Raw genomic sequence first — 25,456 nt, 5'->3', positions numbered from 1 at the left:
TTTATTTGATCTTTAAAATATACAAAAATATTCCCTGAGGGGCAAAATTGTGAAATTTATCTGTAAGCATCAGTTATCCTCTGAATGAGCTGTTCCTTTTGTTTTAAATTGTAGAGGAGTTTGAATGTGTGAGATGTTAGCTTCATTATTCATATTGTGTAATAGTTTCAGACTGGAAACCCAGGTTCATTTCTATTTTAATTCTGTTGTAACTCACACAGTCCTTTGCTGTTTGTTCTTTGATCACTATTTATTAACTCAGATTCCAGTAAAAAGTTGTTTCTTTGCTGTTCTTTTCTGAACTCAAGTATTACTGGTGTTCAGCCTTCCCGTTAAGCATTGTCACATTATTCCCTGAGAAGTTTTCCAGTTTATTAAGGAAAAGGTAATCCTGCTGATTTATTGGAAAGAAAAAGTCAATTAGGTTGGAGTGATTTACACCCACAGGAGAAGTGGAGATTATACATTCATAATAACAAATTCAAGCTGCTGCAGTTAAATTTTAAAAACAAAGGTATGGGATTATTTGGCTGATTTGATAATTACCTCTGGTAAAATGCAACATTTTCAAGTAAAAATGTATTTTTTTTTTTAATCCTTGTATCCCTTTTGCCTCTTCCCTGTTCAAGCATTTAATGAGCCCTGTGCCTACTTCCTCAGAGGAGGGACAATCATTGTGGTAACAATAGCTATCATGTGTGGCACAATTATGTACCAGACATGGTAAAAAATGAACTCATTCAGACCCAACAACCCTATCATCAGGAATTGCTATCTTCATTTCACAGATGAGGAAACTGAGGCACAGAGGTTTAAAGAACTAGCCCAAGGTCACATATTAGCAAGAGGGAGAGCTAGGATTCAAAGGAAGACTGGCTCAGAATCTGTGCCCTTTACCATTAAAGATGGTCAGTGCTGTCTGTCAAGGATCTCTCCAGCCCTATGCCTCAAGAGAAACTTGGAAAAAGCAAATTAGACACAGGGACAGAAAAAAAAGTAAAAGTGAAAGTCACTCAGTTGTGTCCGACTCTTACAACTCTATGGACTGTAGCCCTCCAGGCTCCTCTGTCCATGGAATTCTCCAGGTGAGAATACTGGAGTGGGTTGCCATTCCCATCTCCAGCGGATCTTTCTGACCCAGGGATCGAACCTGGGTCTCCTGCATTGCAGGCAGATTATTTACCATCTGAGCCACCAGGGAAGCCCCCAAGGGCAGAATTTAGGGTGAATGTCTTGTGAAGGCATGCCAGAAGCTGAACCTCCTGGGAGGAATACTATCGCTGTAGTTCATGGATGCATTGTCATAGCGTAGTGGAGGAACTGTCATCAGGAAAGGTCAGATTTGTGACCTTGCACAGCTGTACCAAAGCGATGAAGTGAGAATGAGACCTGAGCTCACTGGCTGACAGAAGTGTGAGAAAACAATGATAAAGAGGAGCCAGTGGGATCCAGTTTTTGAGGAGATGGGCCAGAAACAGAGTGGTTGGGATGCGTACTCTAAGGTGCAGCTGCTTCCTGCTGCCCACCTGCCCCGCTTTCTTTCTTTGTTAAAATTTGAAGTATAGTTGCTGTACAATATTATATAATACAAGTGTACATACAGTGATTTGCCATTTTTAAAGGTTATACTTCAATGATTGTTATTATAAAATATCGGCTACACAGAGTCACATAATAAAGAACAAATTTATAGTCATCAAGGGGGAAGGGAGGAGTGGGATGAACTGGGAGAATGGGATTGATACATACATACTATTGATACTATGTATAGATAACTAATGAGAACCTACTGTACAACACAGGGAACTCTACTCAATGCTGTGGTGACCTTAATTGGAAGGAAATCCAAAAAAGAGGTGATTTATGTTTAGGTATAGCTAAGTTACTTTGCTGTACAGCAGAAACTAACACAACATTGTAAAGCAACTAGATTCCAATTAAAAAATAAAATATTGGCTATATTCCCCCATGTTGTACAATAAGTCCTTTTAGTTTATTTTATATGTACTAGTCATACCTCTTACTCCCCTACCCCTCTTTTTTCCCCTCCCTGCTTCTCTCTCCTCACTGGTAACCATTAACTTATTCGCTATATCTGCAGGTCTGCTTCTTTCTTGTTATATTCACTAGTTTGTGTATTTTTTAGATTCCCCATATCATACAGTATTTGTCTTTCTCTGTATTTTTTCACTTAGCATACAGGGCACAGCTTCTTAAAGAGACTTTACTGAGCAGAATAGTGAGATCATTAGGCTTACACCTTCAATCAGCTTGTCTAGAAGTTGTATTTTACACATTTACCCTGAGTGATTATTTTCTGGAAAATGAACTCACGGATAACAGTTTCTCAAAGGATAAATAAAACAAAAGTAACCATATTAATTTAGAAAAAGAGAAGTGCTTGGTAAGATAACCTGTTTAGGAATTTACAGAGATTTCCTCATGGTGGACAGATATTCAGTTCAGTCAGTTCAGTCGCTCAGTTGTGTCCGACTCTTTGCAGCCCCATGAACCGCAGCACGCCAGGCCTCCCTGTCCATCACCATCTCCCGGAGTTCACTCAAACTCATGTTCATTGAGTCAGTGATGCCATCCAACCATCTTATCCTCTGTCATCCCCTTCTCCTCCTGCCCCCAATCCCTCCCAGCATCAGAGTCTTTTCAAATGAGTCAGTTCTTCGCATCAGGTGGCCAAAGTATTGGAGTTTCAGCTTCAGCATCAGATAGATATTACACAAAAGCAAATCAAGCAAAAGGAATTTTGATGAACAAAGAACTTGAATAAAGTGCATTGGACTTAGAGGCTTTTTTTTTTCTTTCCCCAAAGTAAAGTAATTAGATATACTTTTCCTCTCTGACCAGAGAATATTTCCACTGGATGACAGATATAGTTGCACCAAGATTAATCAGGTCACTCTGGCTCCCAGACAAGATTAGATGAGCACTGACAAATTCTTTCCTTCTCCTTTTGGATTTCCCTGGTGGCTCAGATGGTAAAGCATGTGCCTACAATGCAGGAGACCTGGGTTCGATCTCTGGGTCAGGAAGATCCTCTAGAGAAGGAAATGGCAACCCACTCCATTACTCTTGCCTGGAAAATGGAGGAGCGTGGTAGGCTACAGCCCATGGGGTCACAAAGAGTCGGACATGACTGAACAACTTCACTTTCACTTTTCTCCTTTTGGAAGACTCTAGTCAGAGAACTCTCTCAATTAATACATCACTTATAGCACACTATCATCCAAACCCTCTGGACTCTGTATTGTGCCTGCCCCTTACTTGATACCTGACCCAGTCCCAGGAGGAAAGTCAAGTTCCGGGTCTCCCCATCTTTAGTGGCTCCCGCCTGCAGCAGTGAACATGTCTGTTCTCATCCCCATCATGAACTAAACTCAGACAACTGTCATATATCCTTTAGTGTATTCTACCAGCATACATTCCTGATGGTCACACTTTCCAACCTTAACCGCCAATGAAGGGGGAGACACCTTGTATGGGACTTATAAAATCCTTTGCTCTAAATACAGTGAGTGCACAATTGCACTCATCTCACACGCTAGGAAAGTAATGCTCAAAATTCTCCAAGCCAGGCTTCAGCAATACATGAACCATGAAATTCCAGATGTTCAAGTTGGTTTTAGAAAAGGCACAGGAATCAGAGATCAAATTGCCAACATCTGCTGGATCATCGAAAAAGCAAGAGAGTTCCAGAAAAACATCTATTTCTGCTTTATTGACTATGCCAAAGCCTTTGACTGTGTGGATCACAACAAAATGTGGAAAATTCTTAAAGAGATGGGAATACTGACCTGCCTCTTGAGAAATCTGTAATGCAGGTCAGGAAGCAACAGTTAGAACTGGACATGGAACAACAGACTGGTTCCAAATAGGGAAAGGAGTACGTCAAGGCTGTATATTGTCACCCTGCTTATTTAACTTCCCTGGTGGCTCAGATGGTAAAGCGTCTGCCTACAATGCAGGAGACCCAGGTTCGATCCTTGGGTCTGGAAGATCTCCTGGAGAAGGAAATGGCAACCCACTCCAGTATTCTTGTCTGGAAAATCCCATGGATGGAGAAGCCTGGTTGGCTACTGTCCATGGGGTTGCAAAGAGTCAGACACGACTGAGCAACTTCACTATCTATCACTTTGCAGAGTACATCACGAGAAACGTTGGGCTGGATAAAGCACAAGCTGGCATCAAGATTGCAGGGAGAAATATCAATAACCTCAGATATGCAGATGACACCACCCTTATGACAGAAAGTGAAGAAGAACTAAAGAGCCTCTTGATGAAAGTGAAAGAGGAGAGTGAAAAAGTTGGCTTAAAACTCAACATTCAGAAAACTAAAATAATGGAATCTGATCCCATCACTTCATGGCAAATAGATGGGGAAACAGTGGAAACAGTGGCTGACTTTATTTTTTGGGGCTCCAAAATCACTGCAGATGGTGACTGATGTCATGAAATTAAGATGCTTGCTCCTTGAAAGAAAAGTTATGACCAACCTAGACAGCATATTAAAAAGCAGAGACATTACTTTGCTGACAAAGGTCTGTCTAGTCAAAGCTATGGTTTTTCCAGTATCATGTATGGATGTGAGAGTTGGAGTATAAAGAAAGCTGAGCGCTGAAGAATTGATGCTTTTGAACTGTGGTGTTGGAGAAGACTCTTTAGAGTCCCTTAGACTGCAAGGAGATTCAACCAGTCCGTCCTAAAGGAAATCAGTCCTGAATATTAATTGGAAGGACTGATGCTGAAGCTGAAACTCCAATACTTTGGCCACTTGATGCGAAGAACTCACTCATGTGAAAAGACCCTGATGCTGGGAAAGATTGAAGGCAGGAGGAGAAGGGGATGACAGAGCATGAGATGGTTGGATGGCATCAACGACTCAATGGACATGAGTTTGAGTAAAGTCAGGAGTTGGTGATGGACAGGGAGGCCTGGCATGCTGCGGTCCATGGGGTCACAAAGAGTTGGACACGACTGAGCAACTGAACTGAACTGAATACAGTGAGCACATTTTCAACTTAAAAATATAACTTTTATAAAATATTTAGAATGGAACATACTTTAAGTATCAAGGAAATGATTATCAAGGCTAATCTTCATTTCAGGCAACTAACAGGGCCCCTCAGGTGGAAATAATAAAACTCCTAAATATATAAACTTTCTAAAATGTTGGTTTAGATATCATTTCATATGGAGTCCTGACAGGATATAAAACATTCTCAAGTAGTGTAAGTCTGAGAAATTACTATGGAAAAGTATTTTTAAAATTAGTAAAACTAAACCAAAATCTTACTAGTGAATCACCCTACCTATTCCTGTTGTCTATGTAACTAGTAAAGTTTAAATTAATAGATACTCAAAAATGGGTCCTGAATTAATTAATCCATGTCATGTCAATATGAATGGTATGGTCAAGGGAATAAAGTCATTTTCCTGAAGACTGAGAGAACTGCATTGATTTCCAAGCTCTGTCATGGCTCATTATATGCTCTTGAGCAAGTCATTGCTCCTCTCTGAACGTTAGTCTTCTCATCTATGAAAATAGCTATTGGATCTAATAACCCTTATGACCCACTCCCACTTTTAAATTATTTTTTGCTTATTTATTATTATCTTCAAGAAATCTCCCTAGAACATGCTATAAAGAAAGAAAGATAGCACTAAGTCATGTCCAAGTCTTGCAACCCTATGAACTGTAGCCTGCCAGAGTCCTCTATCCATCAGATTGTCAAGGCAAGAATACTGGAGTGAGTTGCCATTTCCTTATCCAGGGAATCTTCCCAACCCAGGGATTGAATCCAGGTCTCTAGCATTGCAGGCAGATTCTTTACCAACTGAGCTACACAGGAAGCCCAGAACATGCTATGAAAAAGGACTGAAGTTTTATATCAAAGTTAAGAAAGTTCATGGATAGCAAGGCAACACTAATAAGTATGTGCAATGGATGAGTCAACTAGGTTGGAACTGAGACTTGGGGTACAGAGTCCCATGGAATTAAGAATCCCCTTCATAGCTCCTCTGGGACTCAAAGCAGAAAATCACAAAACTGCTGAATTATCCAGTTGGGAAACCCGTATTATCTAAAAAAGTCTAGTCGTTTTGCTCTGTTTCTGGCCAACTCCTGCAGTTATAGGGCCATGGTGGTCTTGAAATGCTGCGGTTACCACCAGATTTCAAAATATAAGTCATGGTGGTAGGAAAAAATCACTTTCTCCTTCCCTAACCTAATCTAGACTTGGACACAAGCCTCTCCCCTGAAACCCCAACAAAAGCATTTAATAGGCTGTGATTTTTGCAAAACTTCTGAAACTCATGGGATAATGGAAGGAAATTACAATGCAGAGAAGGAAAATGTTAAGCAGCAATATTAGCTATGACTATTCTCTTCTCCATAGAGAATAGAGGGCCCCCTGGGCCACCTCTCCCCTTATCCATGGACCCACACTACTGACATATTGAAGGAATTACATAACCCCCCATGCAGAGAATGTCCTTGATCATATCCTACCCTTAATTCCTCTCTTGGTTTATAAGAGGGGAAGAAACTTCTATGTCCCCAGCCAATAAAGTACTAACTACTAGGGATTCTTTACCTACTATTAAGACAAATTTATACATGGTGCAGAAAAATTTTGCTTTTTTCCATAAAGTTTCCATTTCAGAATATAGTCTGCACTGTACTTTTGTATAATAAAAGCTTATTAAAGTATCACTTACCAAGAAAAAGAAAAGCTGTCTCCAAAGATAAGTACAGCTCTGTTTCTAGCTAAAAAAAAAAATTGTTACCAAAATCTTGTTAAATATGGTGGATTGATTACATATTTTAATATGTGTTTTCTCCTCAAATCTCTTTAAAATGACAGCAATGAAATAAAAAAATATAAACCTACAATGTCAAAAAAGGGCTTCCCTAGTGGCTCAGTGGTAAAGAATCCGCCTGCCAATGTAGGAGACATGAGTTCATTCCCTGGGTCAGGAAGATCCTCTGTAGAAGGAAATGACAACTCACTCCAGTATCTTTGCCTGGGAAAGCCCATGGACAGAGAAGCCTGGTGAGCTATGGTCCATGGGGTCGCAGGGTTGGACATGACTCAGTGACTAAACAACAAGAACAATGTCAAAGCAAACAGGAATGACATGTGAAGGAATAAGAGATTACAACAACTTATTGGAAGAGATTTTAGAGGAAACACAAAATTTGAGAGTGACTGTCAAGGATGAAAATAAGGGGATTGGTAAAATAATATATAAAGTGTAGTTGGACCTGATTGCCTCTTCCCTACCCCATGTAACTGCTACCCTCTTTATACATATACTACCTACCACTTGCCCAATTTTTACTCCTAAAAGAATTTGATTTGGAATTTATTTTCATTTGGGAGTAGCAAGAACATTGAAAGGCAGGAGCTACAAACAGAGAAAGTTAAAGTATGTATAGAAAAAATACAACCAGGCACCTCTTTCTATCAGCACAAAGCAGAAAGAGCTTAAATAAATTAAATAGTCAAAGTCAAACTTCACTGAGTGCATTAGAATATATATTCAAGGAATCCTGCCAAAAAGCAGAATAAAAATACAAGGGAAGCTGAATAGGAGAGAAAAGATAAGAAAATTAGAGGTATAGTTTAGGAAGTCAATTAGGTACCTAATAGAACTTTCAAAGAGGTGACAGGCCCCAATGGAGAGTGAATTATCAAAGAAACAATACAACTCCCAGGACTGAAGGAGAGGAACCCAGCAAGCTCCTCTGCCCAGGGGATTTCCCAGGAAGAATACAGGGGTAGGTTGCCATTTCCTCCTCCAGGTGACCTTCCCAACCCAGAGACCCAATTGGTGTCTCCTGCATGACAGGTAGATCCTTTGCCACTGAGCCACCAGGGACGGCTCAGTGAAGGAGAGGGAGATGAGTCTATTTACTTGCCAGCACAAGGCTTTCCTGGTGGCTCAGTGGTAAAGAACCAGCCTGCCAGTGCAGGAGATGTAGGTTTGATCCTTGGTCTGGTAAGATCCCCTGGAGAAGGAAATGGCAAACCACTCCAGTATTTTTTTTTTTTTTTTGGCTACACTGGGTCTTTGCTGCTTTTGCGTGGGTTTTCTCTGGTTACAGCAAGCAGCGGCTGCTCTTTGTTGTGGTGCTTGGGCTTCTCATTGCAGTGGTTTCTCTTGTGAAGCACAGGCTCTAGGCTCTCGAGCTACAGTAGTTGAGGCACACAGGATTAGTTGCTCTGTGGCATGTGGAACCTTCCTGGACTAGGGATTGAACCCATGTCCCCTGCACTGGCAGGTGGATTCTTATCCACTCTGCCACCAGGGAAGTCCCCACTACAGTATTCTTGTCTGGGAAATCCCATGGACAGAGGAGCCTGGGGAGCTATAGTCCATGAGGTCACAAAGAGTCAGACAGGACTTAGAGACTAAACAACAACAACAGCAAAGAATTTATAAAACAAGACAAAAAACACCCACCTCTTGGGAAAATCATGATAAAATTTTGAACAGCAGTGTTAGTGAAAAATTGCAAAAAGCTTTCAGAAGTGAAATCACATAAAAAAGTATGGAGACTCAGAATGACATCTTGCTTCTCCACAGAAAGACTGCCTTAAAAATTCTGAGGGAATTTATATTGCCCAAATTGGGACTCTCCACTGCCAAGGTAGCAATCACGTGTAACGTGTGAATAAAGCCATTTCAGACGTGCAAAAACTAAAAAAAAATAATAATAATAACAAATAAAACAAATAAACTGCCTTAATGTAGCCTTTCTGAGAAAGTCTGACAAATATGATCCAGAAAAAAAGGCCGAATGAAGATTGATAAAGAAAAAGACAAAGAAGGAACCAAGAAAAAGGGTTGGGGCGGGAGGAGGGGGTGGGGTTGGGGATGGTGTCAACTTATCTAGACTAAGGTCTTCCCTGTAGCGCAAATGATAAAGAATCTGCCTGCAATGCCAGAGACCCCAGTTCAACACCTGGGTCGGGAAGATCCCCTGGAGAAGAGAATGGCAATCCAATCCAGTATTCTTGCCTGGAGCATCCCATGGACAGAGAATCCTGGTGGGCTACAGTCCCTGGGATCCCAAAGAGTCGGACTGGATTAACACTACTATGTAGACTGAACTCCATTTCCCAGAAATCCCTATCCTTTCCCACAGCTGAGATTCCTGCTGAGAGGCTCGCAGGGCAGGCAGGCTTTGTAGCTGTCTCCTGCTGTTGCCTGTCTGTTGGCTCATCTCATCGGCCTAAGGCCTCTGCCAGAGTTGCAGCTGCCCTGGCTTCCTCTGGATTTTCAGCATGTGACAGAGGGTTCTGCTTCTCCGGGACACCCACAACACCAAGGTCAGAGGCAACTAGGGCTGACACAGCTTTCAGTCCATCTTCATGGGCTCCGGCTCCTGCTTCCCGGAGGGCCATCTACCCTTCCCACTTTACCCTCATCCTTCGAACTCATCCACCATCTTATGTCAAGAAAAGGGCCTTTGTGAGATCCACAGTAGCCTAAGGTTCACCCCTTATGTATCCTAGAGGCTCTGCTTCTCTGAGTGAACTCTGTTATGTACAGGATCTGAAACAGAAAGACCGAATGCCAGAGAAGGAATTTTCCGAATACACTGTTGTTTGCTGGAGGACTCCCAGCCAGAGCCCTCAATTCTGCTCAAATCTGGAATGCTGGTCCTGTTGGTCTGCTACATGAAGCCTGGAAAAAGTTCTCCTCAACAGATGTTTGACAGATGTCCCCAAATGTAGACCTTCAGGTCCCACAACACCTTTATCCTCCCCTGCTTCCCTGTTAAGATACAAAATGAAATGCTTATTCACTACTCTTCTTTCCAGAGGTTGCTCACCTATCTGAAATTTTTTTCCTCTGGTATCAGACCAATTCAAAATTTGTTGCTTAACAGGGCTAAGTACAAAAGATGTTTCTTAATTTATTTTCCCAGCAAAGAATAAAAAGAGCTCTGGCCAAGGAATGTTTTTCTTACAATGTGTATGCAAGGACTTCAGAATTGCATATATTTTATGCTTCTGAACAATAACATCTTTCCTTAAATAGGAAGCTTCCCATAAGTTCATGTCATTAAAAAAAAAAACTGTAATCAAATAAATATTAAATTCTAACATTTTAAAACATATTTTTTACATTAAATACATGAAGATGAAATTCAGCCATATTGTGTAAAAAATACATGGAGAAAAAATAAAACAAGAGCTCATATTAAGTAAAACCACATTTTAAAATACAATTTTATACCCAAGGAAGGTGGGTGGTAACACAAGTGTCTGCTTTCACTCCACTCCTCAGTACAACTTCTCTGATTTCTTTGATAAATTTGCTATAAATCTTTTTCGTTCAGGTACCTAAATCTGATTTCTGTGTGTGCTTTCCCCTGCCCAGATTTTAGATTCTTAAAATATTATCTCTCCTAAAACATCACCCAACTAATTTGAAAACACATGATGACCACATCTAAAATTAGAATTCGCAGAATTATTAGCTATCCTGACAAAATTTCTGGACATGAGCAGAAAATTTAAAATAAAAAAAAAATTTTTTTTGCAATTGTCGAAAGTGTATTTGCACATTTGAATTTAAAAGTTGCCCTTATTTTTCATTCAGCTTTTAATGATTTTTATTTCTTAGAAAAAACTGACAGTCTAAATATAATGCTCTGAGATACGGTTCTTACTTTCACTTCAAAATAGCTACACAATCTGAGAGAAAGTTTTATTGTGCACAATTAGACACATATTCTGATTTGCTGGTTAGCCCACAGATGGCTCATTACAAGGAATTAATTTTTCTGCATGTGCATTTAAGATCAGAAACTGGTGTATTAAACTTTACGTTTAAAAATTTTACATTGACACGTGAATGACTTTACCAACAACTAAGACTAATTCAAAAATAAAGGATAGGTGCCCACACATGTGCATGACCAACAGTGTACACTGAAGTGATTCTCTAAGACTAAAGTGTTTTCTTGTGTCCTCCTTAGAGATAGTGAAGGAAAATTCTAGAACTTTTAGACTAGATCTTTTGTCCCTACCTCTAGTAATCAAAGATTATGAAATATCAAAGCCCAATCTCAGAGTAATTCATTTACACTGTTTTTCGTTTTGTTTGTGCTTGTAAAGCTAAAAAAATTAATTTATCTAGTCATTGTGAGTAAAAAAAGCAATTTAATTTATTGGAGGGATACTAAGGTAAGTAACAGAATCAATAACATGCTGCCACAAAAAATGCTGAGAAAGGCAGAATGTGTATTGCAGCAAAACCCTCAGCAGGAGGTGTTGTGGGATTGACTCTGCTGTGTGCACCCTATGTTGCTGTCTAGTTGCTAAGTTGTGTTCGACTCTCTGGGACCCCATGGACTGTGACCTGCCAGCCTCCTCTGTCCCTGGGATTTCCCAGGCAAGACTGCTAGAGTGGGTTGCCATTTCCTTCTCCAGGGGATCTTCCCTACCCAGGGATTGAATCCAAGTTTCTTGAGTCTCCTGTATTGGCAGGCAGATTCTTTACCACTATATGCGTATATATGTGTAAATAATATATTCCAGTCTCTTTTCATTTATTTGCCTATTCTAATATTCCAATAATCCCTCTGTAGCCTCTATGAGTGAAATAAGACTTCCCTGGCCACCTGCTCTACCCCTGAGCCCATTCACCTAAGCTAGATGTCTTCCTGTGTTTCCTCTCTTACATCACACATCACTATATCGTGTACTAGAATTTCTCTTGTCATTAAAGAGTGATCATGGACATTTTTCTTGCTTCTTTATCCACAGCATCTTAGTATATACATATCATACAACAGAGGCTCAAAAATAGTTATTGTTCATGGAACAATCCCCTATGTGTAAGAGTATATAATAAAAGATTCAAACTTGGTAACTTAAATGAAGTACTCACTACTGGGCCTAATACACAGATGACATAAATTTTAGTTTCTTATTGTTTTGAAATAGGAATATGCCTATTGAATTTAATCTATAGAGAATGAGGAAGCATTATATACACACAGATAATTAAAAGTTTCATGTGCTAAGTCACTTCAGTCATGTGTGACCCCATGGATTGTAGCCCACCAGGCTCCTCTGACCATGAGATTCTTCAGGCAAGAATACTGGAGTGGGTTGCCATGCCCTCCTCCAAGAGAGTATCCTGACCCAGGGATCAAACTCATGTCTCCTGCAGCTACTACATTTGGATTTTTTACTGCTGAGCCACTGAGGAAGCCCTAACAGTTTCATATATATTGTTAATTTAGAAGAAGGAAGAAAGTGCTATCTAAAATATAGAATTATTTGTGAGATGGGGAAGAGGTGAATCTGGAGACAGTATCCTGCTCCTAAAATAATTTTCTAACAATGCCAAACTCACACGTCAAGCAGAATGAGAATTTTATATTCTAATAAAGAAAGGTAACAGAAGCTTCTGCTTTGATCTATAATGGAAGTACTTGTAGCATAACAAAATTGTTACCAAGAAAAACTTGATCACTTAGGGAAATAAAAAAGACTATCTGTATGAAAGCATCAGGGAGTCACTAAGGCAGTCAGGGCTTAAGGGGCCAGACTGCAAAGAGAAGAAAGCTGCCCACAGTCATACCACAATAAATGTAAGTTATTCTTGTTTTTTTTTTTTTTAAAGTGTAAACAGTTGAAAGCAAAAAATACACACAGGAAAAGTGCACAACTCATTAGTATATAGTTCAGTGAACTTTCTCAAACTACTTTTTCTGTAGTGTAGACATTCTGGTGATTGATTTTTCCATTTATTTACATCTGAAAATATTTTTGCCTTAGTTTCTGAAAGGTATTTTGCTGCATATAGCATTCTCACTTGCATTATTTCAACAAGAAATGCTCTAGTATCCTTGTTTCTCCCTATGTAACACTTGTTTTTTCCCTCTTGCTGGTTTTAATGGAACTAAGTCTGTCCATTCAGATTATATTCTCCAGGAAGCTAACTGTGAGACAGAGTTTTGTTCTTCCCATATTCAAGAGGGAGTGGCTTGTGATCCACCCCTGTGGAAGGGAGCAGGTTTGGGTAAAGGGAGAACCTATGCAGAGTTTTGAATTAATATGGCCCATCAGAGGTACACTGTTTTGGGCCAAAACAGCTGGACCTTACTCCCTGCTTGATGGGACATGACATGTGGGCTGCCCAGGGAGGCAAGAGACCTTGGCCAGAGGGGGGTCTCTATACTGAGGGAAGCCTTTAAGGGGCTGACAGCACACCCAGCAACAGGGCAACAAATTCTCCCTTGAAGTGGTCATCTGGATATGGTGCATCACCATTTTGATTACACCTACGGATATGGTCGCAGGAATTATTCATTCACTTGGTGGAAGAGAGCAGAGCCTATTAATAGATACCCAATACACAGAAAGGAAAGGAGAGTGAAGTCGCTCAGTCGTGTCCGACTCTTTGAGACCCCGTGGACTGTAGCCTACCAGGCTCCTCTGTCCATGGGATTTTCCAGGCAATAGTACTGGAGTGGATTGCCATTTCCTTCTCCAGGGGAGCTTCCCAACCCAGGGATCAAACCCGGGTCTCCCACATTGTAGACAGATGCTTTACTGTCTGAGCCACCAGGGAAGTATACAAAAAGCTCTTTATGACCCAGATAACCATGATGGTGTGGTCACTCACCTAGAGCCAGACATCCTGGAGTGTGAAGTCGAGTGGGTCTTAGGAAGCATTACTGCAAACAAAGCTAGTGGAAGTGATGGAATTCTATCTGAGCTATTTCAAATCCTAAAGATGATGCTGTTAAAGTGCTGCACTCACTAGGCCAGCAAATATGTAAAACTCAGCAGTGGCCACAGGACTGGAAAAGGTAAGTTTTTATTCCAATCCCAAAGAAAGGCAATGCCAAAGAATGTTCAAATTACCACACAATCACACTCATTTCACATGCCAGCAAGATTACGCTCAAAATCCTTCAAGGTAGGCTTCAGCAGTATGTGAACTGAGGATTTCCAGATAAACAAGCTGGATTTAGAAAAGGCGGAGGAATCAGAGATCAAATTTCCAACATAGGCTGGATCATAGAAAAAGCAAGGGAATTAAAAAAAAAAATCTACTTCTGCTTCATTGAATAAGCTAAAGTCTTTGACTGTGTGGATTACAACAAACTGTGGAACATTCTTAAAGAGATGAGAATACCAGATCACCTTGCCTGCCTCCTGAGAAATTTGTATGCAGGACAAGAAGCAACAGTCAGAACTGGACATGGAACAACAAACTGGTTCAAAATTAGGAAAGGAGTAACGTCAAGGCGGAGAAGGCAATGACACCCCACTCCAGTACTCTTGCCTGGAAAATCCCATGGATGGAGGAACCTGGTAGGCTGCAGTCCATGGGGTCGATAGGAGTAGGACACAACTGAGCGACTTCACTTTCACTTTTCACTTTTCTGCATTGGAGAAGGAAATGGCAACCCACTCCAGTGTTCTTGCCTGGAGAATCCCAGGGACGGGGGAGCCTGGTGGGCTGCCGTCTCTGGGGTCGCACAGAGTCGGACATGACTGAAGCGACTTAGCAGCAGCAACGTCAAGGCTATATATAATCACCCTGCTTATTTAACGTATATGTAGAGTACATCATGTGAAATGCCCCGCTGGATGAAGCACAAGCTGGAATCAAGATTGCTGGGACAAGTATCATAACCTCAGATATGCAGATGACACCACCCTTACGGCAGAAAGTGAGGAAGAACTAAAAAGCTTCTTGATGAAAGTGAAACAGGAGTGTGAAAAAGTTGGCTTAAAACTCAACATTCAGAAAACTAAGATAATGGCTTCTGGTCCCATCACTTCATGGCAAACAGATGGAGAAACAATGGAAACAGTGACAACTTTACTTTTTGGGGCTCCAAAATCACTGCAGATGGTGACTGCAGCCACAAAATTAAAAGACGCTTGCTCCTTGGAAGAAAAGCTATGACCAACATAGACAGCATATTAAAAAGCAGAGACATTACTTTGCCAACAAAGGTCTGTATAGTCAAAGCTATGGTTTTTCCAGTAGTCATGTATGGATGTGAGAATTGGACTATAAAGAAAGCTGAGTAGTGAAGAATTGATGCTTTTGAACTGTGGTGTTGGAGAAGACTCTTGAGAGTCCCTTAGACTGCAAGGAGATTCAACCAGTCCATCCTAAAGGAAATCAGTCCTGAATATTAATTGGAAGGACTAATGCTGAAGCTGAAACTCCAATACTTTGGCCACTTGATGCGAAGAACTCACTCATGTGAAAAGACCCTGATGCTGGGAAAGATTGAAGGCAGGAGGAGAAGGGGATGACAGAGGATGAGATGGTTGGATTGCATCACTGACTTGACGGATATGAGTTTGAGCAAGCTCCGGGAGTTGCTGATGGACAGGGAAGCCTGATGTCCTGCAGTCCATGGGGTCGAAAAGAGTCAGACATGACTTAGTGACTAAACAACAACAATATTCCATTGTATGTATATACCACATCTTGTTTATCTATCCGTCTGTTGATGGATATTTGGGTTGTTTCCACCTCTTGGCTACTATAAATAATGCTACTATGAACATTGGTATACAATATATCAGTTGCTTTTTAATCTCTCCATGACTAATAAAGGATAAAAGAGAGCAAGAGGCCAAAATATGAACTATGAACTTCAGTTGGTGAGATTCAGTGTCAGATTTTGAGTTTTAGGTCATTCACACTATATGAGAATTAAAAGCAGGTTTGCAAAACAGGTAAGTGCCTTAAAAAGTATTGTTCAGCTCTCAGAAGAATAAAAGTCCAGGAAAGGTCTGAACAAACTCATGTTTCCTCCACCCCAGCCAAACTGGATATGTGCCATTTCCCAAATACAAGTTGTACTTTCTGTTTCTGTACCTTTGCCCATGTTGTTCATTAAGCCTGCAGAAAACTTTTCTCAAAGGACCTGTGATAGTCAACTCTGACCTATAGGTCGGAACAGAGCAAAATGCTAATAATTATTTTCCTATTCTGAGGCAATTTCATTTAGCATCTTTTCATTACACTGCTAATGCCTATTTCAATTTATTCCTTTTTTATTTTTCAGTTTGTCCTTTAAATACTACATTATACACATTACAGCCAACGAAAGTTGTATGTTCTAGGTCATAAGGTTCTTATGTGCTGTGATCAGATAGATGGTCAGTCATGTTTGACTGTTTGCGATCTCATGGAGCGTAGCCCACCAGGCTCTTCTGTCCATGGAATTTTCCAGGCATAAATACTGGAGTGGGTTGCCATTTCCTCCTCCAGGGAATCTTCCGACCCAGAGATCAAACCCAAGTCTTTAAAGTCTCCTGCGTTGGCAGGTGGGTTCTTTACCACTAGCGCCACCATGTGGTTATTCACTTATTAGTGACCAGTTCTGCATCACCCACAGTCAACAGGCAGCCCCAGACAACAGCCCTGTCTGGTTAACTGAACTGTCTGGTTATCTGCAGTTCTTTTGCCTCCCCCTTCTATTTCTCCTCCCTAATAGCATCTCTATTTTGCCTGGGGCTTCTCCAGAACTTTTTGGGGAATTAATTCTGTGCTTCCACTGCAGGAGCCAGAGGACAGTGGGCTGAGGGCGCTAGGTGCTTTCTCCAGAATTTGCCTGTTTAAGGAGAGACACAAGGAGGTTATGCATCCCAGGAGAGCAGAGGAGGCAGCATGCTGGCCAAAAGGTCCAGGATATGATACAGCTGCTCTACCCTCTGCTTCCTGCTTCTTGGCTTTCCAGAGCTCCCTGAATTTCTGTGCATCCTCAAGTCTGATGGTCCCAGATGCCTTATGATTATGTGAGCCTGACAGTTTACAGTAAACTTCAATAAAATTGCTTAAATTAGCCAGTCAGAAATAGGAACTCTGATACATTAGTATTTTCTTGCTCCTACTCACCTCTCGAATTTCTGTTCTGCTCTGCTTCTGCTGCTGCTAATTTGCTTCAGTTGTGTCCGACTCTGTGCGACCCCATAGACGGCAGCCCACCAGACTCCCCCGTCCCTGGGATTCTCCAGGCAAGAACACTGGAGTGGGTTGCCATTTCCTTCTCCAATGCATGAAAGTGAAAAAATAAAGTGAAGTCGCTCAGTTGTGTCCGACTCCCAGCAACCCCATGGACTGCAGCCCACCAGGCTCCCCCGTCCCTGGGATTCTCCAGGCAAGAACACTGGAGTGAGTTGCCATTTCCTTCTCCAATACATGAAAGTGAAAAGTGAAAGTGAAGTCGCTCAGTTGTGTCCGACTCTTAGCGACCCCATGGACTGCAGCCCACCAGGCTCCTCCATCCATGGGATTTTCCAGGCAAGAGTACTGGAGTGGGGTGCCATTGCCTTCTCCGATTCCCATCTCTAACTACCCTCTTATTGTTCTCCCTCCTTTCCAACCAAGCTTCATAAAAAGGGCATTCTACACTCACTTCATGGCAGATAGATGGGGAAACAATGGAAACAGTGACAGACTTTATTTTCTTAGGCTCCAAAATCTCTGCAGATGGTGACTTCAGCCATGAAATTAAAAGGCACTTGCTCCTTGAAAGAAAAGCTATGACCAACCTAGACAGCATATTAAAAAGCTGAGATTACTTTGCTAACATAGGTTTGTGTAGTCAAAGCTATGGTTTTTCCAGTAGTCATGTATGGATGTGACAGTTGACCATAAAGAAAGCTGAGTGCCGAAGAATTGATGTTTTTGAATTGTGGTGTTGGAGAAGACTCTTAAGAGTCCTTTGGACAGCAAGGAGATCAAACCAGTCCATCCTGAAGGAAATCAGTCCTGAATATTCATAGGAAGGACTGATGCTGAAGCTGAAACTCCAATACTTTCGGCACCTGACTGGAGGAACTGATTCATTTGAAAAGACCCTGATGCTGAGAAAGACTGAAGGTGGGAGGAAAAGGGGATAACAGAGGATCAGATGATTGAATGGTATCACTGACTCCATGGACATGAGTTTGAGCAAGTTCCAGGAGTTGGTGATGGACAGGGAAGCCTGGCATGTTGCAGGCCATGGGGTCGGACACAAAGTTGGACATGACTGAGTGACTGAACTGAACTGAATGTTCACTGACTCTAGTCTCACTTCCTATTAATCCCACAACTAAAGCCAGTGACTTCTGATCTCTTCATTTTGCTGCAGCTGCTTACTGTGAGGTTGCAAGCCTCTTCAGAGCAATTTATTGATTTCTCAGACTGCTCCTTCTTCAAGACTTACTCTTCAGTGAGTTTTCCTAAAACCCTTCCCTCTTAGCTCTCTGGGTGTCCTCCAAGTTTTTCCTCTTTTCTTTATATAGTAGTTACTCTTCCTCTGCTAGTCCACTGAAAGTCAGTGTTTACCAACTCCCAAATTTCCAACTCCAGCTTTCACTTCTATCTGTAACTCTAGAAGCATTTGACCAACAGTCAACTCAGCCTCATTCTCTTCTGTTCCCCAGAAGAAAAGTCTTGCCTTTGGGAGAACACAGCGAGTTGGTAAAACTCCTACTTACTTATTTAGTTCAAAAACCTTGGCATTATCAGACATCAGTCCTCTCCCTCATCTGTTATTTCCTTAGTAAGTCTTACTGAATCTACCTCCTAAATCTGAATTCTCAGCATCAGCCCCTTGGTTACAACCTCATCACCACTGCAATCTGAATTTATGTCCTCACCACCTTAGCTTAGTATAATCTGTTGGTAGCTATTCCTTTCTCCAGGGGATCTTCCCAACCTAAGAATCAAACCGGGGTCTCCTGCACTGCAGGTGGATTCTTTACCAGCTGAGCTACCAAAGAAGCCCATAATCTGTTGGTACCTCCTCTGTGATCAATCTGCTTCTAGTTTCCTTCCCATGGTGAATATTTCCTTTGCAGTTAAAAAAAAAGTTATCTGTATAAAAACAAATGTGACCACATCACTCCTCTGTTAATAAGACTAAAGTGGCCCTTGATAATCAACAAAATAAAATCCAGTTTCTTTTATGTGGTGATTTTGTCTTGGTGTCAGTATCCACTGGTAGTCAAATGGTCCCGACGGTTAAAGCCATCTGTGACTTAGCCAAACTGGTATAGTGTGAATGCTTTGAAACCTCTGCTAAAATGTGATGCAGGAATGGGTCTTGAAAACTTGAGGCCTAAGTCAGTATTGACACAGAGCCTTCTTTGCAAGCTTAATAAGGGTAAACATTTGTATCTGTGAGTTGGGTGACATTTTCTGTGTATTAACTCATTTAATCCTTGTAACAGCTCTTTGAGATATGTATTTCTTATTTTTATTCCCATTTTGCCAGTGAGGTAACTGAGACATAAAAAAGGGCAAATAACTTGCTGAAGGTGGTCAAATATACTAGAGTTTGACTTGAAATAGTCTGGCCTCAGAAGTATGTTCTCATCCATTTGCTGAGGTGCTCTGCTAGCTTTACACAAAGGCAGTGGGGTCACCCAGCCTTAGAACATCATTACAGCCTCTCCAGGGATCTATGCTAATCAGAGGCAAAGTGTGGGAGCCTGAGTCAATGGCAGCTGCTGCTGCTGCTGCTGCTGCTGCTAAGTCGATTCAGTCTTGTCGACTCTGTGCGACCTCAGAGACAGCAGCCCACCAGGCTCCCCCATCCCTGGGATTCTCCAGGCAAGAACACTGGAGTGGGTTGCCATTTCCTTCTCCAATGCATGAAAGTGGAAAGTGAAAGTGAAGTCGCTCAGCTCAGTTGTGTCCAATCCTCAGCGACCCCATGGACTGCAGCCTTCCAGGCTCTTCCATCCATGGGATTTTCCAGGCAAGAGTACTGGAGTGGGGTGCCAATGGCAGCTGAGGGCAACCTAAAGCTGCAGCATAACATTTTACGGAGAATCCTTGTCTCCACATCTTCCCAGTGCCCCCAACCTCCTTGCCAACACTCCATGAAAAGCTTCTGAGAGCCCAGAAGTGGAATCACTGCTGCAGGGGATAATGATGGCCACACATCATACAGGGATGTTTTTAAAGATGACAAGATGAGGGCAGTAGAACAAAGAACAAAACGTGGGATCTGTCTTGAAAATCAGGCATAGTCTGCCCTTCTCTCCCCACTGTGGGTTTGGACTAGACTGACTCCTAAGAACCGAGTTAAGCATCCTCCACTCCATTCTTGAATATCAAAGGAGGAAATGTCAGGGAAGTGGTTCAGTTCAGTTCAGTTCAGTCGCTCAGTCACGTCCAACTCTTTTCGACCTCATGGACTGCAGCACACCAGGCCTCCCTGTCCATCACCAACTCCCAGAGCTTACTCAAACACATGTTCACTGAGTCGGTGATGCCATCCAACCATCTCATCCTCTATCATCCCCTTCTCCTCCCACCTTCAATCTTTCCCAGCATCAGGGTCTTTTCAAATGAGTCAGTTCTTCGCATCCGGTGGCCAAAGTATTGGAGTTTCAGCTTCAACATCAGTCCTTCCTATGAATATTCAGGACTGATTTCCTTTAGGGTGGACTGGTTGAATCTCCTTGCAGTCCAAGGGACTCTCAAGAGTCTTCTCCAACATCACAGTTCAAAAGCATCAATTCTTCGTTGTTCAGCTTTCGTTATAGTCCATACTATAACTCTCACATCCATACATGACCACTGGAAAAACCATAGCCTTGACCAGATGGAAGTAGAGGGACATGTTTCTTCTTACAGTCTCTGCTCATCAGGATAGTTAAGTCTTATGCAGATAATTTCAGCATTCAAAGAAGATACAACTTTCTTAGAACTTCATGCTGAGGAAATGGGTCACATTAATTCTTGTAGCAGAAGAAGAACATTGTTTATTTTAATGGTAGGTCTAGCTGGGACAGGCTAGAAGCAAGACCAAGGGAAAAACACTGTTCTGATAACAAGGAATTGCTGAAGAATTTGTAGGTTTCATGGGGAACCCAAGAGGAAGAGGGTGAAAAGTGAGGAGTGAGTGAGATAAGAATGGGGAGTAGAATGTGAAGAATTCATCAAGATGACAAAGTTCATGAGTGGCAGCCAGTGAGAAATTCCAGCTATGGCCAAAGATCTCTATAGAAAGGGGTGCTGATATCCATTTTTAAGATGTTTGCTGAAGCACGACTAAGTCCTCTTTCTCTTCACCCCCTTGCACTGCTAGCTTTTCTTCAGTGAAAAACTACCAGACAAAGGTGCCTTGTGTCCGTGGTATTTTGAGAAAATAAAGAGGAAGAGGCCATGTTTGCCTTGGGAATGATGTGGGATGAAGAAAAAGAATAGCCAAAAGAGGCTAGACTTGGGAATTCAGCAGAAGCAAAAAATAAAGCAAAACATAAGCTCCAAGGATTCCAGAAGATGTTGGCAAATGAGATCAGGTTTCCTGGTGTTTCTGTGACTGCAATGTGGTTACCCCAGCAGCCTTGAGGGCTTGGGATCAGTTAGGTAGCTGACATCTGAACTGTGTAAGTAAAGTGGGTATATTTCTTATGCCACAAACTTACATGAGAAAGATAACTGTAATTCTTATCTTTCCAATTGGATTTCAAGACAATATTCTACGGGCTTGAAGAAACCCAGTCTCACTTGCACTGATTTCTGGGGCTTCTGGTAGGTGAGGTCTGCGTTGGCCAATGAGAACCAGCTATTCCTGTTGCAGATACTGGCCCCTCTGAGTTCTCCTCAGTCATCAGTCCACACAGACTGCTGCTAAACCTTCCTCCCCTTCCTTTTCAGAGATGCAAGGGACAGCATCTAACTCTTTTGACTTCCCATCCGTTCTTCCTCTTTCCACAAATTCTAAGGGATAGAAACTGCTCTGACCTTAATTTTTTTTTTTTTTCCTGAAAATTTTCTGTCTCTGAGTGTGACAACCCATCATGGAGGCAATGCATACCTATAACTAACCCGAATGGGGGAAAAGAAAATACATAAGAAAATGAAACAAACTAACACCTACAAATACTGTTCAGTTGCATTTGCTTGATATTCTCCCTTTCTTCAATAGTTCAAAAGATTCCTTGCAAAATGATCACCCTGCAAAGTAGTGAAACTGTACTTTTTTTTCTGTTGCTAACTTCTCCTTTGATCTATCATTAATTATCTAAAAACTTTAAAAGTTCAGTACTCTATATCAGGGGTCAGCAAACTATGACACCTGGGTTAAATTGGGCCCACTGCCTATTTTAATATTTTTAAGTGGTTGGAAAAAAATTAGGTGATGATTAATATTTCGTGACTTGTGAAAATTATATAAAATTTAAATTTTAGTGGTTTTTAAAAATATTTTATATAAAAACAATATATTTCCAAAATATTGTTATGTTGGAACACAGACTGCTTTCACTGCACAATTATTAAGTAGGGGGACTGTATGGTCCACAGTACCAAAAATATTTCATATCTAGCCTTTCACAGAAAAAGCTTGTCAACCCCTGCCCTACATCATTCTGTTGCTCTTACTGGCAGGGTTTTATTTTTTCCTTCTCTAGACTGGACTGTCCATCATTCAATATCTTCCAGTTTTTAACTCTGGAAATTTTGTACTCTTCTGCTAAAGAAAAAACATTCTGACTTCTCTTACCTGATTAATCTGAGTTCACAGGTTTTGACAATTCTCCCTGACCTTAGATAGAGTCTTTCTTATGAAGAAGGAATGCGGTATGCGAAGTATTTTTATGGTAAAAGAGCAGAAATCACAGCAAATACAGATGGGGTCTCCCTACATAATGGAGTGAATGGAAAATGACTCAATGTAACCCCAATCATGTTGGATACATTATCCCACCCTTAGTTTCATGCATATACCAATCTAGTTGTCACCTACAATCTCCTTATTTATTGGAGAAAAAAGCACCCAGAGTTCATCTTTTACTGAGTTACTCCAGATTACTCCTTTATACCCATGGCAATTGTTGAGTTATTTCATGTAATTTTAATTTTAATGACAGGTTTTTAAAAGTAAAAGCTGAAGATTACTTTTCATAACTTTCTAATATTTTTCATATGAATTAAGGCACAAAATCTCTATTAGCCTGTATTTCCATAAGGGGCTTTCTGGGTAGCTCAAATGGTAAACAATTGCCTGCAGTGTGGGAGACCTGGGTTCGATCCCTGGGTTGGGAAGATTCCCTGGAGAAAGGAAGGGCACCCCACTCCACTATTCTTGCCTGGCAAATTCCATGGATAGAGGAGGCTGGTGGGCTACAGTCCAAGGGGTTGCAAAGAGTCAGAAACCACTAAGTGACTAACACTTTCACTTTTCACTTTCCATAATTACCACTTAATTACATGATTTAATTATTAACAACCGACATCTAGTTATATTTACTACTTTCCTGTTGTAGGGTTGGTGGGAAGCTCATAAAAAATATAGATTATTTTCTTTCCAGTTTTTTATTGCTACTCAGAATCTTTTTAATTTTTCATTTTTTGGTCAAGAGCATGGAGGATGCATACAAACATCCTGCGTGACCTTAGGCAAATGACTTAACTTCTCTGTGCTTCAGTTTCCCTCTCTCCCCCCCCGCCTTTTTTGGCCATGCTACTCGGCATGTGGGATCTTAGTTCTGGACTAGGGATTGAACCCACATCCTTGCAGTGGCAGTGCAGACTCCTAACCACTGGATCACCAGAAAGTGAAAGTTAAGTCGCTCAGTCATGTCCGACTCTTTGCAACCCCGTGGACTGTAGCCCACCAGGCTTCTCTGTCCATGGGATTCTCCAGGCAAGAATACTGGAGTGGGTTGCCATTTCCTTCTCCAGGGGATCTTCCTGACCAAGGGATTGAACCCAGGTCTCCCCCATTGCAGGCAGATGCTTTAACCTCTGAGCCCTTAAAAAAAAATCCCTCTAACTTGATTTTTTCCTGGGAAGCAAGCACTGTACACAGGAGTGCATGACTGCAGCTCTGATCAGGTTTACAGTGAATAAATAAGGAGGGTAAAAACATACAGACTCCCAAGAATATATACAAGCAACATAGATGAAGAAGGGTATAGTAATTATACCTCTACAGTTGGAAAGCCATGCAAATATGTATGGGATTGTTGGAATCACAGGATTGCATATATTGAATGAGTGAATTTTGAAAGAAAAGGACCATAAATTGGTTAGGAAGGAAAGAACAGTTTGGACTGATGTAAATGTTATTATTATACATTGGAAGGGGTGATTAGATATTTTGGAATCTAGTAATAAAAAGTCTGAGCTAAACAGTAATGAGAGATGTCATGGTAATTAGATATGGGGGAAACAGAGGATGGTAAGAAGAGCCTTGAAACATTACTTATGCATGTGGATTTGGTATAATTATGTGATATAATTATATAGTAATTAATTGATTTAATTATTTATATTAATTATAGATAATTAATATAATTATTTCATTCAGGTTTTTTGAGCAAAAGAAGTACATAAAAATTATAATTAACACAGTGGTTTCTCATTGCAAACACTAGACAGTGCTTCTCAACTGGGAGTGATTTTGCCCTCACCCCCCTACCCCACCCTGACTCTGGAGGGTATTTAGCTATGTCAGGAGACATTTTTGACTGTCACAGCTGGGGAGACAGGGTGCTACAGGCATCTCGTGGGAAGAGGCCAGGGGTCCTGCCATGCATAGGACAGCCCCCCGCAGCAAAGAACATCCAGCCCTGAATGTCAATCATGTCAAGATTAAGAAACTCTGGGCTTACTTAAGGCAGAGCAGTAAAATGCTCAGATTTAACCAAAAGGTGAAAAAACTAGGCCAGAGGTCTCCAACTAGTATCCTGTGTGACATGATCAATCTCTCTTTTTTTTTTATCAAAAAGCTATCTTACTCACAAAGCTAAGATAAATAGTAAAGACAAATCAGTTATACTCAATTGGAGAACTATTCAAAAATTAATTTTACATTCTGCTCTTAATAGATCTTGTGTTTCTACCCATCGACATGGATGAATCTCAGAAATGTTAACAATGAGTCAATAAACAAGTCAAGCAAGAAAATAATCAGCATGATATCATGCATATGAAGGTTGAAAACAAAACTAAAAAATATACTATTTAGGGATATATAAATATAGTTACACAAGGAAAATGAAGGAATTATAACACCAATGTCATTCAAGATAGTATTTATGTCTGCAAAGAAGAGGAACAAGCTTGGTGGAATGCTAAGGAATCCTTAAATATACAGATTATATTCTACATTTTATGTTAGTAAGTGGGTTATTCAGTATTTCTTTTCTTGTTGTACTTAATAATTTTCTTGGATATACAAAAAATCACATAAAAACAATCTTAAATTCAGTTATAATAGTAATATACTTTGGCCACCTGATGCGAAGAGCTGACTCATTTGAAAAGACCCTGATGCTGGGAAAGATTGAGGGCAGGAGGGGAAGAGGACAGAGGATGAGATGGTTGGATGGCATCACCGACTCAATGGACATGGGTTTGGGTGGACTCCGAGAGTTGGTGATGGACAGGGAGGCCTGGAGTGCTGCGGTTCACAGGGTCGCAATGA

At 41.1% G+C, this 25,456-nt stretch overlaps 1 protein-coding gene across 1 annotated transcript in view; it reads right to left on the bottom strand.

Moving 5' to 3' along the window:
* The window catches only part of FGL1 (fibrinogen like 1), a 53,924-nt gene that overhangs the window by 25,429 nt on the left and 3,039 nt on the right, over positions 1 to 25,456 (bottom strand). The gene's annotated exons all lie outside the window — the stretch shown is intronic.

This window comes from Bos taurus, chromosome 27 (genome assembly GCF_002263795.3).
Source record: "Bos taurus isolate L1 Dominette 01449 registration number 42190680 breed Hereford chromosome 27, ARS-UCD2.0, whole genome shotgun sequence".
Lineage (NCBI taxonomy): Eukaryota > Metazoa > Chordata > Mammalia > Artiodactyla > Bovidae > Bos > Bos taurus.
The sequence above is the reverse complement of the archived record's forward strand: the minus strand, read 5'-3'. Positions and strand labels throughout refer to the sequence as shown.